A 16729-nucleotide genomic window follows, 5' to 3' on the forward strand; every position below is an offset into this window, starting at 1 on the left:
CGGCCGCCAAGAGCCGGGCCACCTCTTCACCAATAGCTTTCCGCCTCTCTTCATTAAACCGCCGAAGTAATTGCCTGACCGGCTTACATTTCGGATCAACATTGAGAGTGTGCTCAGCGAGTTCTCTAGGTACACCTGGCATGTCAGAAGGTTTCAATGCAAAAATGTCCCTATTCTCACGGATGAATTCGATGAGCGCGCTTTCCTATTTTGGATCCAGATTGGCACTGATGCTAAACTGCTGAGATGAATCACCTGGAACGAAATCAACAAGTTTAGTCTCATCAGCCGACTTAAATTTCATTGCCGGCTCATGCTCCGTAGTCGGCTTTTTCAGAGAGGTCATATCTGTTGGGTCAACATTGTCCTTGTAGAATTTTAACTCCTCCGTTGCACAAACAGATTCTGCATAAGCTGCATCGCCTTCCTCGCACTCCAAGGCCACCTTCTGGCTGCCATGAACCGTAATGGTCCCATTGAGACCCGGCATCTTGAGCTGTAAATACACGTAACACGGCCGTGCCATGAACTTGGCGTAAGCCGGCCGCCCGAATATGGCATGATACGGGCTTCTTATCTTGACCACCTCAAAGGTCAATTTTTCCACCCTGTAGTTGTGCTCGTCTCCAAAGGCCACTTCCAACTCGATCTTGCCGACTGGATAAGCCGACTTACCAGGTACTACACCATGGAAAATAGTGTTTGACTGGCTGAGGTTCTTATCAATCAACCCCATACGACGGAAAGTCTCATAATAGAGGATGTTGATGCTGCTGCCTCCATCCATGAGCACCTTAGTGAACTTATATCCTCCCACCTGAGGAGCCACCACCAAGGCCAAGTGACCCGGATTATCCACCCGGGGAGGGTGATCCTCCCTACTCCACACTATAGGCTGCTCAGACCACCGTAAGTAGCGTGGAACCGCCGGCTCAACAGCATTCACAGCCCTCTTATGAAGCTTCTGATCTCGCTTACACAGACTGGTGGTAAACACATGATACTGTCCATCGCTAAGCTGCTTTGGATTGGTCTGATAACCCCCCTGCTGTTGTTGATGACCCTGGCCAGACTGCTGATTAAAGCCCCCTTGACCGTTCTGAGGATTAGAATTTGAGCCGCCGCCCGGGCCATGAAAGCCGCCGGCGCCTGAGCCACCGCTCGGGCCATTGTTGCCGTTGAAGGCGTTGGAATTCTTAAAAGCCTTCATGATTGCACAATCCTTCCATAGATGAGTAGCTGGCCTCTCTCTAGAGCCATGCCTTGGACAGGGCTCATTCAACAGTTGCTCCACCGTCGGGCCTGACCCGCCGGCTCGGGGAGGGGGCCTCCCCTTGCATCTCTGGCTATTACCCTGTGAGCTGGCGTTGGCCACAAACTCTAGGCTGCCGTCGGCCTTACGCTTGCCACTTCCTTGGTTCCCCGGGTTATGCTGAGGACCCTTGCCATTGCCGTTCTTCTTTCCCTTCCCTGTCCTTTCATCGTCTGAAGCGGGGTCCTTGGTACTATCAGAATCGGCATACTTGACGAGAGCCGCCATCAGCGTACCCATATCATTGCAGTCGCGCTTAAGCCGCCCGAGCTTCATTTTCAGGGGCAGAAAACGACAATTTTGCTCCAACATTAAGACTGCAGAACCGGCATCCATCTTAGCCGATGAATGTATGATCTCTTTGACCCGGCGAACCCAATGTGTCGTAGACTCACCCTCCTGCTGTTTACAGTTAGTCAAATCCACTATTGACATAGACTACCTACAGGTGTCTTTGAAGTTTTGTATGAACCGGGCCTTTAGCTCAGCCCAAGACCCGATGGAATTCGGCGGTAGCGCTTTCAACCAAGTGCGGGCAGGCCCATCCAGCATCATGGTGAAGTACTTGGCCATCGCCGCTTCACTGACCTCCAGCAGTTCCATGGCCATCTCGTAACTTTCGATCCAGGCCCCGGGTTGTAAGTCAGCCGTGTAATTAGGCACCTTCCTAGGGCCTTTGAAGTCCTTGGGTAGACGCTCATTGCGGAGAGCTGGCACTAAACAAGGGACACCTCCAGTCCTGGTAGGGATACCCACGTCGACGGAAGTCGTCGGATAAGCCGGGGGAGTCTGGTAAGCCGTCAACTGAGGCACCTGCTCCGCCTCTTGCCGCGCTCTGTCTTGGTCTGCTGCGTGAAAAGCTCCGTTATGAGCCGGGCCATGGCCAGGGGGCGGGTCATGGCGTCGGACATTACTTGAGCCGGTCGCTGAGACCATGTGTCTGCTATAACTCGGGCTCCAGCCTGGACGAGGGGTCGAGTGGATCCTGTCCCGGCTGTAAGAGTACGCCTCTTGCTGTGCCAGCGTTGTCTGAAGGAGTTCCCTGACCCGGCGGGTTTCAATAGCCGTTGGAGAGTCGCCGTCAATTGGGAGGGCCGCCAGCCGTGCTGCTGCGGCGACCATGTTCTCCAGCGGGTTAGCATAATGACCCGGTGGTATCGGCACATACTGAGGCGGGGCAGGGCTCACCCGGGGAGGCCCCATCACTTATGGCTGAACAGGGGTCCCAGACCCGGGCACTATGATCCCTGGTGGGTTACTGGACCCTGCACCTAGCGTGTTGAAGAGGTTTCGAGGATCGTAGACCGGAGGGACTCGAGATTGGGCCTTTTGATGCCTCCTTCTCATGACCTCATTGGACGCGTTCTGATCCATCGTGAGCCGGAAGGACTGCGCCTGAATCAACTGAGTTTGGGCGTCGAGAGCCGCCCTCTCCGCAGCCATCCTGATCCCTTCCGCTGCCAGATCCTCCTTGGCTTTCACTAGATCTAACTTCAACTGCGCCACCTCCGCATCATGCTGAGCTTGATCCGCCGGGTCAACCGCGGCGGTCAACAGGGCCGTCATCTTATCCGTGAGATCCATCAGCACCTGAGCCGGTGAGGGCACCGGGTTTCCCGCCCCAGCAGCAGGGTTCTGAACAGGCTGCGCACCGGCCATGAAGATTCCAACCCGGCTCAGCGGCTCAAACGGGTCCGGAATACTGTCACCATCGGAACAACCCATTAGCCTGCCATCTTGAAGCTGATACAACGAGTTCGACTCATCTGTGGATGATTCGCCGTCAGAGCCGGCGGCCGTCTCATCACCAGATCCAGATCCACCAGAGAGCCCTCCATGGATACATCCCACAAAAGCATGCTTCAAGGCAGGCAGGGCCCGGGCGGATCGTGCGCGCTGAGCCGTCTCGATGAGATCGGCGCAGAGATCCGGCTCAGGGCCCGGCTCACCAATCTTGCCAATGAAAACATGAATTCCGCCGAAGGGGACCCGGTATCCGTACTCAATTGAGCCGGCGTCGGGGCCCCAGCTTGCATCGTCGATGTAGAGCTTGCCGCGACGACTCCTGGTCATCCGGCCCACAGCGTATCCCTTCAGCCCTTCGAAGCTGCCCTTCAAGAACTCAAATCCATCGTGCGCTGGCCCCACGGTGGGCGCCAACTGTCGTGGAATTGTCACGGCAGATGTCCTCAAGCTAGGACTTAGTCGTGGAGCCATCGCCGCTAGGAAGCTTGAAGGGGTTAAACGGGACAAGGAACACGAGGGTTTATACTGGTTCGGCCCCTTACGGTGAAGGTAAAAGCCTACGTCCAGTTGAGATGGTATTGATTAGGGTTTTGATGACCAGGGAGCTTAACTGCTATGCCTGGCTCTCGACGAGATCTTTCTTTTTTCCTAAACCGCTGCCGAGTCGTCCCTTTATATAGAAAGGTTGACGCCCAGCAGCTTCTGAGAATCCCGGCCGGCTCATAAGAGTGTCCGGCTCAGACTCTCAACTATTCTTGCCTTATACTACAAGTTCTACCATAATGACGGTTGTAACTACGGGCCTTAAGCCATCTCCGGGTCTTAAGCCCATCTTTGGCCCACCGTCTTCACGCTTGGCGCCGGGCTTTAGGTGATGATCCTTATGTGTAACCCGGCTCCGCCGGGCGGGTGACTCTAAGGGTTATATCCTCAACAGTACCCGTGAGATCCCATCTTGGGGCATTTTCCGGAGCTCCGCCGGAGGGGGCATCGATCACGGAGGGCTTCTACATCAACACCGTAGCCTCTCCGATGATGTGTGAGTAGTTTACCTCAGACCTTCGGGTCCATAGTTATTAGCTAGATGGCTTCTTCTCTCTTTTTGGATCTCAATACAATGTTCTCCCCCTCTCTTGTGGAGATCTATTTGATGTAATCTTCTTTTGCGGTGTGTTTGTTGAGACCGATGAATTGTGGGTTTATGATCAAGTTTATCTATGAACAATATTTGAATCTTCTCTGAATTCTTTTATGTATGATTGGTTATCTTTGCAAGTATCTTCGAATTATCAGTTTGGTTTGGCCTACTAGATTGATCTTTCTTGCAATGGGAGAAGTGCTTAGCTTTGGGTTCAATCTTGCGGTGTCCTTTCCCAGTGACAGTAGGGGCAGCAAGGCACGTATTGTATTGTTGCCATCGAGGATAACAAGATGGGGTTTATATCATATTGCATGAGTTTATCCCTCTACATCATGTCATCTTGCTTAAAGCGTTACTCTGTTCTTATGAACTTAATACTCTAGATGCATGCTGGATAGCGGTCGATGTGTGGAGTAATAGTAGTAGATGCAGGCAGGAGTCGGTCTACTTGTCTTGGACATGATGCCTATATACATGATCATACCTAGATATTCTCATAACTATGCTCAATTCTGTCAATTGCTCAACAGTAATTTGTTCACCCACCGTAATACTTATGCTCTCGAGAGAAGCCTCTAGTGAAACCTATGGCCCCCGGGTCTATTTTCTATCATATTAATCTTCCTACACTTAGTTATTTTTATTGCCTTTTATTTTACTTTGCATCTTTATCATAAAAATACCAAAAATATTATCCTATCAGATCTCACTCTCGTATGTGACCGTGAAGGGATTGACAACCCCTTTATTGCATTGGTTGTGAGGATTTATTTGTTTGTGTAGGTGCGAGGGACTCGTGCGTGGCCTCCTACTGGATTGATACCTTGGTTCTCAAAAACCGAGGAAAATACTTACGCTACTTTTCTGCATCACCCTTTCCTCTTCATGGGAAAACCAACGCAGCGCTCAAGAGGTAGCACTTATCAGGTTGAAGCTTTTTCACATAAGCATCGCAGCCCCAAACTTTAAGAAACGAAAATTTGGGTTTCTTGCTAAACCACAGTTCATAAGGTGTCGTCTCAACGGATTTAGATGGTGCCCTATTTAACGTGAATGCAGCCGTCTCTAAAGCATAACCCCAAAACGATAGCGGTAAATCAGTAAGAAACATCATAGATCGCACCATATCTAGTAAAGTACGATTACGACGTTCGGACACACCATTACGCTATGGTTTTCCGGGTGGCGTGAGTTGCGAAACTATTCTGCATTATTTCAAATGAAGACCAAACTCGTAACTCAAATATTCTCCTCCATGATCAGATCGTAGAAACTTTTTTTTCTTGTTACAATGATTTTCCAATTCACTCTGAAATTCTTTGAACTTTTCAAATGTTTCAGACTTATGTTTCATTAAGTAGATATACCCATATCTGCTCAAATCATCTGTGAAGGTGAGAAAATGACGATACCCACCGCGAGCCTCAATATTCATCGGACCACATACATCAGTATGTATGATTTCCAACAAATCTGTTGCTCGCTCCATTGTTCCGGAGAACGGAGTTTTAGTCATCTTGCCCATGAGGCATGGTTCACAAGTACCAAGTGATTCATAATCAAGTGATTCCAAAAGTCCATCAGAATGGAGTTTCTTCATGCGCTTTACACCAATATGACCTAAATGGCAGTGCCATAAATAAGTTGCACTATCATTATCAACTCTACATCTTTTGGCTTCAATATTACGAATATGTGTGTCACTACTATCGAGATTCAACAAAAATAGACCACTCTTCAAGGGTGCATGACCATAAAAGATATTACTCATATAAATAGAACAACCATTATTGTCTAATTTAAATGAATAACCGTCTCGCATCAAACAAGATCTAGATATAATGTTCATGCTTAACGCTGGCACCAAATAACAATTATTCAGGTCTAAAACTAATCCCGAAGGTAGATGTAGAGGTAGCGTGCCGACCGCGATCACATCGACTTTGGAACCATTTCCCACGCGCATCGTCACCTCGTCCTTAGCCAATCTTGGCTTAATCCGTAGTCCCTATTTCGGGTTGCAAATATTAGCAACAGAACCAGTATCAAATATCCAGGTACTACTGCGAGCATTAGTAAGGTACACATCAATAACATGTATATCACATATACCTTTGTTCACCTTGCCATCCTTCTTATCCGCCAAATACTTGGGGCAGTTCTGCTTCCAGTGACCAGTCCCTTTGCAGTAGAAGCACTCAGTCTCAGGCTAAGGTCCAGACTTGGGCTTCTTCACTTGAGCAGCAACTTGCTTGCCGTTCTTCTTGAAGTTCCCCTTCTTCCCTTTACCCTTTTTCTTGAAACTGGTGGTCTTGTTGACCATCAACACTTGATGCTCTTTCTTGATTTCTACCTCCGCAGCCTTTAGCATTGCGAAGAGCTCGGGGATTGTCTTATTCATCCCTTGCATATTATAGTTCATCACGAAGCTCTTGTAGCTTGGTGGCAGTGATTGAAGAATTCTGTCAATGACACTATCATCAGGAAGATTAACTCCTAGTTGAATCAAGTGATTGTTATACCCAGACATTTTGAGTATATGCTCACTGATAGAACTATTCTCCTCCATTTTGCAGTTGTAGAACTTATTCGAGACTTCATATCTCTCAATCCGGGCATTTGCTTGAAATATTAACTTCAACTCCTGGAACATCTCATATGCTCCATGACGTTCAAAACGTCGTTGAAGTCCCGGTTCTAAGCCGTAAAGCATGGCACACTGAACTATCGAGTAGTCATCAGCTTTGCTCTGCCAGACGTTCATAACATCTGGCGTTGCTCCTGCAGTGGGTTTGGCACCTAGCGGTGCTTCCAAGACGTAATTCTTCTGTGCAGCAATGAGGATAATCCTCAAGTTACGGACCCAGTCCGTGTAGTTGCTACCATCATCTTTCAACTTAGCTTTCTCTAGGAACGCATTAAAATTCAACGGAACAACAACACGGGCCATCTATCTACAACAACATAGACATGCAAAATACTATCAGGTACTAAGTTCATGATAAATTAAAGTTCAATTAATCAAATTACTTAAGAACTCCCACTTAGATAGACATCCCTCTAATCATCTAAGTGATCATGTGATCCAAATCAACTAAACCATGTCCGATCATCACGTGGGATGGAGTAGTTTTCAATGGTGAACATCACTATGTTGATCATATCTACTATATGATTCATGCTCGACCTTTCGGTCTCAGCGTTCCGAGGCCATATCTGCATATGCTAGGCTCGTCAAGTTTAACCCGAGTATTCTGCGTGTGCAAAACTGGTTTGCACCCGTTGTATGTGAACGTACAACTTATCACACCCGATCATCACGTGGTGTCTAGGCACGACGAACTTTCGCAATGGTGCATACTCAGGGAGAACACTTGTACTTGAAATTTAGTGAGAGATCATCTTGTAATGCTACCGCCGAACTAAGAAAAATAAGATGCATAAAGGATAAACATCACATGCAATCAATATAAGTGATATGATATGGCCATCATCATCTTGTGCCTTTGATCTCCATCTCCAAAGCACCGTCATGATCACTATCGTCACCGGCTTGACACCTTGATCTCCATCGAAGCATCGTTGTCGTCTCGACAACGATTTCTTCTACAACTATCGCTACCGCTTAGTGATAAAGTAAAGCAATTACATGGCGATTGCATTTGATACAATAAAGCGACAACCATATGGCTCCTGCCAGTTGCCGATAACTGTGTTACAAAACATGATCATCTCATACAATAAAATTTAGCATCATGTCTTGACCATATCACATCACAACATGCCCTGCAAAAACAAGTTAGACGTCCTCTACTTTGTTGTTGCAAGTTTTACGTGGCTGCTACGGGCTGAGCAAGAACCGATCTTACCTACGCATCAAAACCACAACGATTTTTGTCAAGTGTGTTGTTTTAACCTTCAACAAGGACCGGGCGTAGCCACACTCGATTCAACTAAAGTTGGAGAAACTGACACCCGCCAGCCACCTGTGTGCGAAGCACGTCGGTACAACGTACAACCAGTCTCGCGTAAGCGTACGCGTAATGTCGGTCCGGGCCGCTTCATCCAACAATACCGCTGAATCAAAGTATGACATGCTGGTAAGCAGTATGACTATTATCGCCCACAACTCTTTGTGTTCTACATATAACATCTACGCATAGACCTGGCTCGGATGGCACTGTTGGGGAACACACTAATTTCAAAAAAATTCCTACGCACACGCAAGATCTATCATGGTGATGCATAGCAACGAGAGGGGAGAGTGTTGTCTACGTATCCTCATAGACCGAAAGCGGAAGCATTATGACAACGCGGTTGATGTAGTCGTATGTCTTCACGATCCGACCGATCCTAGTACCAAAAGTACGGCACCTCCGCGATCAGCACGCGTTCAGCTCGGTGACGTCCCACAAACGCTCGATCCTGCTGAGTGTCGAGGGTTCTTCGTGCGCACCCCAAAGTTCGAACCTTAAGGGTTTGCCAGAACCCAGAATCCGACAGTTATGCTTAGTGCTCGCTCTCGTCCTATGCACCACCCACACCAATTCCGCCGCCAGAAGGCCGCGACCTGCACATGCATGTTTTGGGAGCGGAAAGTGGCGATGGTGAAGGGCGATCTGCCTTCTACAGTGGACTAGGCAATAGGCCACGACCTGCACATGCTTCCTCGACAGAATCATGTTGACACTAAAGGATGGTCTGCCCTCTCTGAAGTTGAGCCAGATTTGACCCTGGTTTGAAAAAAAATCGGATCTGACCATTTTCTTACCATCGGGCTCGATGACGGTAGGGTATACCAGCCTACAACCGAGGCCCTGGCGGTAGGCAACTTATCCATGTCAACGCAGTGCAGACCTACCGCCAAACAGGCTGGCGGTAGCCTGTGCAACCCCACAGCCGAGGTGCCTGGCGGTAGGTGGGTACAAGCACTGTATTTGACACTTAGATTTTTTTAAAGTAGGACATGCATCCCTACCGTTTAGGGCCTCAGCGGTAGGTTGTTATACCCAATAGTGGTATACCATACCGCCATCGACCACGGCGGTGGAAAAAGAGTCAGATCTCGAAAAACTTTCGAACCAGGGTCAGATCTGACTCAACTTTCGCAAAAGGATCATAACACCAAATTTTCCCTCCTCCTGCTGCCATTGGACCCTGCGGTAAGCAGATTCAACTTTATGCTTAGTCGTACATTATTAGGAGTACATTCAAATCTTTCTTTCTTGGTGACATGATCTGCCTTGCATTTTGTTTATTCATACAGAGTGTTGTTGGGCTTTGGCCACCGCTGCGTCCATCGAGGGCCTGTACTGCATCAAGACGGGGAGATCTCTTCGGCTATCAGCTCAGGAGCTTTTTTTGAACCGGGCATAACCCCTTTCCATTACTTAGCATAACGGAAATACATTTTACCAGTCTGTACCAGCTGTTTTAAGGATACTAGAAAGGGGAAAGCGGGTTCAGGGCATCACTGGGAAACCCATTGTAAGCACTCGTCATCAATCAACTCACCGTGGGGCGGAAACCCAGCGACACCTCAAACCAAACTAACCTAACCTAAACCAGTAATAGTTTTTAACCAAGCAAAAGGAAGCCAACAACGGCGCATGAGAAAGCTCACAAGAGAGCTAGAAACAAAATCTCGCGTAGAGCACTGATCATCAAAGTAACAGGACAGTAAAAGACGCATAGGAAGATATCCATAGCAGCAACGAGAAAGAGCCTTTTTAGTCCATCCCTGGACCGACTAGAGCCGCGCAGATCCTCATCATAGTCGAGGCATTCGTCCTAAGAATCTTTGGCTCCTCACTCCATGGCTTCATGACCAGCTCTAGTCATCAGACATGCCCAGTAAGTTAGAAATCCATAAGCTAAGAACATCACATCAAAAGGGGTCCTATATTTTTTTTGCTCAAAGGTAACTTGGTTGCGGCAATTCCAGATCGCCCAACACATCGCAGCAAGGCCAAATGTATAAAATTTTGCTCCATATGGTAAAAAGACATAACACCAGGAGAAGAATTGCGAGAGGTTGTTCGGTGCCCAGCACACACCCAATAGTCCTCCAAACTACCCTGGAAACTGGACAAGTAAAAAAAAATGCCGAGAAGTTTCTTTAACTCTACAAAACGAACATCTGGGATTATCGGCCCCGTTTCATTTCTTCATGACCTCTCTCGTCAGAATGGCATCCTGGAATAGCTGCCATAAGAAGATTTGGATCTTGAGAGGAAGCCTGGCTTTCCAAATCCATCTATAGTCACAACCTACTAGGTGTCTTTCCAAATAAGCATAGACCGATTTGGTCAAGAAGCCTTCTTTTCCATAGTCCAAATAATCCGATCTGATTCACAAGATAGGGACCAAGAGTCCACTAAAGTCTTGAGCACCCTCCACTATTCCATAAGGGGAGGATGAAGACGTCTCTTGAAGAGATCATCACCAACATAGTTTTGGAATTCAGCTACTGTGATTTCCTAATGATTACAGATATTGTATAAGATGGGAAACCTAGCTCGCAAAGGAGATATATCCCTAACTGAATCAACCCATACTCTAGCAATGTTGCTAGAGTTCAGAATCACCCCTCTCACTGCCAAATAATATTCTTTTACTTTCATAATGGGTTTGCAGATCGGGGAATCTCCAAATTTTCTCTTCACCGAGGTCATCGTGTCGTTTTTAAGGTACTTAGTGCAGATCACATCCTGCCAAAGACCATGTTGAGTTTGAAGTTTCCACCACCACTTGGTGAGCAGGCTAATATTTTGCTTATGGAGATCTTTCACTCCCAAGCCACCTTTGTTCTTGGATCTACATATCCTTGTCCATTTCACCAAGTGGTGTCGTTTACAACCATTCTTCTCTTGCAAAAAGAATTTTTTCCGACGCTTATGCAATTTCTCAATGACCATTTTAGGAAGCAAAAACATAGACATGTAGTAATAAACTATACTAGTAAGGGAGGAGTTAAGAGGGTCAGCCTCCCTCCCGAGGATGCCGCGTTACCAATCTAGGATTCGCAACATTTTAGGAATTTATCATCGACAAAGCTCCAGTCAAGGGCACGTAGTGTGGAGTAGCTCACTAGCACTCCCAAGTATTTCATAGGGAAGTGCCCAATGTGACAATTGAATAGTTCAGAGTAGAAAGTTAGTAGCTCGTCATCCCCTCCAACACACATGATTTCTCTCTTGAGGAAATTTATTTTGAGCCCTGACATGAGCTCGAAGATGTATAGTGGGAGTTTTAGGTTGACCGCAATCTCCCTATCATGTTCAAAGCAAATGACCATATCATCGGCATATTGTAGAATGGCCACTCCCCCATCGACCAGGTCCGAAGCAAGGCTAGTTAGCATGCCCTCCTTTTGAGCATTAAGAATCATTTTCCAGAGGGCTTCCACAGCAACGTTGAATAGAAAAGGTGAAAACGGGTCGCCTTGACACACCCTGTTGTGACTTTGGAAATAAGGACATGTTTCTTTATTCAGTTCTATACTCACCGTCCCATTGTTTAGGATCTTTTTGACCTAGCCACACCACGTAGGTCCAAATCCACGGTTCTTGTGGCATTCAAGGAGGAAATCCCAATTGATTTTGTTGTAAGCTTTTTCGAAGTCTAGTTTAAGCACCACCCCAATCTTCTTCTTGCGGTGTGTGTGATGTAGTACCTCATGGGGAGTAAGGATACCATCCATAATGTTTCTGTGTTTAATAAAGGCATTTTGGTGTTTGCAATTAGTTTATCAACGAAGATGGCCACTATGTTATCCATTACCTTAGTAATCAATTTGTAAGGACAACAGAGGAGACAAATGGGCATATATTGTTGTATTTTTTAGCATAATTCATTTTGGGAATAAGCGTGGTCACCCCGTAGTTAAGACGGGCAACATCCAAAGTGATGTTATAAAAGGCATCAAGCAAGCGCATAATGTCAGGTTTGACAAAGTCCCAACAGTACCTATAGAATTCAGCTGAGATATTATCAGGGCCCGGAGCTCTATTACTGTCAAACAAGCGCATATAAAAGGCATCAAAGGCTCAGGAGCTCGTCGACTACGACAAGAGCAACAACGGCTGCAACAAGGACTCCCCTCGGGCGGCATTCAGCTGGATTGGGAAGAACGGTGGGATCGCAGCGAATAGCGACTACCCCTTCATCGCTCGACATGACCAGTGCAGGGAACAAAAGCTGGGGATCCACGCCGTCACAATCATGGGGTACATCATAGTCGGCAAAACGAAGGCCAGGCTATGACCGCCGTGGCGGCGCAGCCGGTGGTGGCCGGGCTCGTTTGGCCAAGGATGATTCCTACAAGAACTACCGCGGAGGCATCTTCAAGGGCCCTTGTGGCGATTAAGCGCGTCGTCACAGTCGTAGGCTACGGAACCAATGACAAGGGAGCAATGGCGAAGCTATGTGTTGTGCTGGGGGGCTGTGCCCCCCCCCCCCCCCCCAGCTTTGAACCAATTTATGAAGGAAAAATATTAGGAGGACTTAGATTAAAACTTCTTTAGCTTTTGGACCCTCCAAACACTCGTATTTTGCCATTGGCCCCCAGCAGAATACGTCTAGCTCCACCACTGCAAGGGAGTGCCGTACTGGATCATCAAAAATTCATACGACACTTCATGGTGCGAGAAGGGATACATGTGCATCCAATGTGGAGTCCAGCAACCTCGAGGGCTGTGCGGGATCGCCAAGAAGGCGAGCTACCCGATTATGTAATTCCCCGATGTTGTGCAAGCATATTCGCCTGGTCTTCTCCAAAATCTCGGTGTCCGGGGAGGCATTTGGATTGAGGGTGAACTATCACAAATCAATGGAGATTATGATCCATGGAGATAATGCTGATAAGGATCGTGTCGAATCGGTGTTGCATTGTCGCATGGGAGCCTTCCCATGTAGGTATCTGGGGCTGCAATTGGCCTAGGAAGCTCACCCGGGCTAAGTGGAAGCCCATGTTGGACCATGCGAAGAAATTTGCGCCGGCTTGGCAAAGGGGGCTGTTGCATCGGCCGGGTAGGCTTGTGCTGGTCAAATTGGTTATCGCGGCCAAACCGATACACCACTTCATGGTGGCGGAGGCTCCTGGATGGGTGTTTGAGGAGATTGAGCAATGGATGAGGGGCTTCTTCTGGGCCGGCAAGGATAAGTCCAATGGTGGGCAATGTCTGATCGCTTGGGACTCGGTGTGTAAGCCTACTTGTCTGGGTGGCCTAGGCATTCAGAACCTGCAGATGCAAGGGCTAGCACTACGGGTTAGATGGGAATGGTTGCGAAGGACGGACCCTGAGAGGCCGTGGCACGGGCTGCCGATGATGGAGGACAGAGATGCCCGCGCGGTGTTTGACAGCCTAGTTAACATCTCGGTGGGTGATGGCACTAAGGTCCTGTTTTGGCGGGATCGATGGATCCATGGATTCTCGGCTAAGGATATTGCACCATTCATACATGACAAGGTGGAAACGAGGACAATAAACAGGAGAACGGTGGCGGATGGCTTGGAGAATGGGAGGTGGCTGTTAGATATATCGGGTGATCTCAGCTTCGGTGATCACATGCAGCTCATCCATCTCAACTTGGCAATGAGCACGGTATAGCGCGACGCCTCCAGTCAGGATTCCTTCTCGTGGCCCGCGGATCCGTCTGGCCTTTATACGGCTCGGTCGACATACCAACGGCTTTGTCTCGGTGCAGTTACGGTGCCTTATGCCTCATGCATCTGGAAAAGTTGGGCTTTTCTCAAGTGCAAACTTTTCACTTGGTTGGCGGTGCAACATCGCATTTGGACCTCAGATAGGTGAGCGAGGCATGGGTTGCAGGATCGGCCTTCGGCATGCTATACGTGTCTCCAAGGGGAGGACAATGCGGAGCACATTTTGGTCCAGTGCGTGTACGCAAGGGAAGTGTGGCATACCATGTTTGATGTTTTGGGTCTGCAGGCAACCATCCCAGACGCGCATGATCACCTCTTGGATTGGTAGTTGACGCAGAGAGCGAGTTGGAGTAGGGGTTTCGATACGGTCGTCATTGCGGTCATCTGGGCATTATGGAAGCAGCGAAATGCGAGAGTCTTCCACAGGACCAACCAGCAGTTGAACGCTCCAGATCTGGCTAGTGCCATTATTGGGGAGTTGAAGGAGCGGAAGGCGGTAGGCCTAGGGGGAGGAGGTTTCAGTGGTTTCTGTGAGAGAGTAGGCTTAGGCTAGCTAGGGGGTGTGGGGGGGTGTTTGTTAGCATTCATCCCTAGGTTTCTTGTACATTGTCTATTCTACTTTTTTCTATAAAATTAAGGCACGCTTTTGACGTGCTCTCGAAAAAATTTATTATTTACAATAAAGCAAGAAGCATGTTCACTTCCGCGGACGTTTGGGTGTGTCCACACCCTGTATGAATTTTTTTCGTAATTCAACAAAAAGTCAAAAAATTCTAAAAATATTTTGGAAATAAACTTGACCTTCCATTGTACTTTTGAGAAAAATTCCACAAAAAGAAAACCCCCATTTGACTTCTTTTCCAAAAATACAATTTTTTAGCTAAAATAGTGTAAATAGTGACTTATAATAGCAAATAAATTTTGTCTGTTTTGCCTTGAAGTCAACTTTGGTTTTTTTTTGTGAAAATTTATATACTAGTGTGAAAGAGAGTCAAGTTTATTCTAAAAAAAACTTCTAAACTATTTTGGCCTTTTGTTTATTTATTAAAAAAATCCCCATATAGGTTGTATATACGACCAAGCTCCAAAGCGTATTTCCCGTTGTTGTTGCGGACCGGCCGGCAAAAGGTGACGTATGTTCGTGTTCACTTTTCACCTGAGATCAACTTTTGGTGTGGAGTAAAATGCACAAAATCACCGCTTTAGTATCATAACTCTCCGAAAACCATCACTTTACAAAACGTGACATTTTGCACCGCACCGAAAATTTGACAGTGCCAAAAAACACTGACGGTAGATGCTAAGCGGTTTGATGACGTCACTGATAGCCGAGCCCACTCGTCAGGCTGAGTTGGCAAAAGAAATTGCCACGTAGGTAAATTGACTTGGTCTTCTTCTTTCTCCTCCTCTTTTTTTGAAGCATTTTATTAAACACTTTAGGCCAACTCCACCACACGACCCCAAACGGATGTCCGGTTTGGCCCGATTTTGTTCCTTTGGGGCGGCAATGGGTTCACCCATGTCCGGCTCTGTCCGTTGGGTCGTGGGTGCGCCCAGCGCGCGACCGCACCCCAAATCATGTCTGTGTTGGACGTGATAAAAACACAGAAAAACTAAAATAAATGACTTCAAAAAGTAAATAAACGCTGTTAAAAAAACTTAACATATAATTTAAGGGTCATGGCCACAAAACGGCCCAGTTCCACGGTTCACTTAACGGCCCAGTACCATAATTAACATAAAAACAAAAAAAACGCCGCCCGCGCGCTCCTGCCGCGCCCGTCGATGCCGTGGCCGTGGCCGTCTTCAGTGGCCGCCGGTGTCGTCGTCGTCGCTGATGAGGTCGACGTAGTCCGGCGGCGTCCAGAGGTGGGCCGGCGGTCCGTGGTGCACGGGGGCGGCGGGCTGGAAGGTGGCAGGTGCCTGCACCACCTCCTCCCGTGGCGAGGCGTCCCGCTCCGGTGACCGCGGCGGCGTGGGGCACCAGTTCACGCCCCCCAGGGCGTCCGCCATCTGGTCTGCCGTGCACGACCAGCTCCACCCCTGGCCCACCAGGCCCGGGTGGAACGCGGCCACCGGCGGCTCCTCCATCACCTCCTCCTTCGCCACCATCTCCAGCTCGGGGATGGCTATGTCGCCGGCCGCGAAGAGGGCCGTCATCTCCTCGAGGCCCTCCCATTGCTCATCGTGCGTGTGCATGGAGTCCTCCATGACACGCGCCATGAGACGGGCCTCCTCCTCCGCTGTCATGCGAGGAGGTGGTGGTGGCGTAGGAGATGGCGACGGCGACGGCGTGGGCGTGAGGCCGCGCACCCGCGTACGCCCGCGCGCCTGGGGAGGAGCCGCTCGGTGCTCACGTGGCCGCCACGGCCCCGTCGACGTGCCGGCGAAGAAGGACGCCCGCCGCATGCCGTGCTCATCCCGGAACCAAGTGTCCCACAGGGGCGAGTCGGGGGCGTACCTCTCGTCGTAGTAGAGGTCGTCCGGGAGGAGGCGGCGGCAGCGCTCGATCTCCTGGCGACGCGCACGGCCGCTTAGCGGGATCGGCACGCGGTCAGCCGGCAAGTGCCAGTTGTTGGGGAGTGGACGTCGCTCCAGGGTAGCGGCGTCCTCGTCTCCCAATAGCGGCGGCATACGGCCGCCTCGATGTAGTGCCGGTCGCGGGGGGCGGCGGCCGTGGGCGCGATGGAGAACGCGGGCGGCGCGGGGGCCCGACGCAGTGGTGATGTGGGCTCCTCCTTCTTCACGGAGCCACGGCGACGCCCCGACGAGGAGCCAGCCTCGCGGTCATGCTTCCCCTTCCGGCTGTAGTTCCACAGGCCCATGGCTGCGAGGTGGCCGGCCGGCGAGTTCGAGGCGAGGC

This window comes from Aegilops tauschii, chromosome 4 (genome assembly GCF_002575655.3).
Source record: "Aegilops tauschii subsp. strangulata cultivar AL8/78 chromosome 4, Aet v6.0, whole genome shotgun sequence".
Taxonomy (NCBI): domain Eukaryota; kingdom Viridiplantae; phylum Streptophyta; class Magnoliopsida; order Poales; family Poaceae; genus Aegilops; species Aegilops tauschii.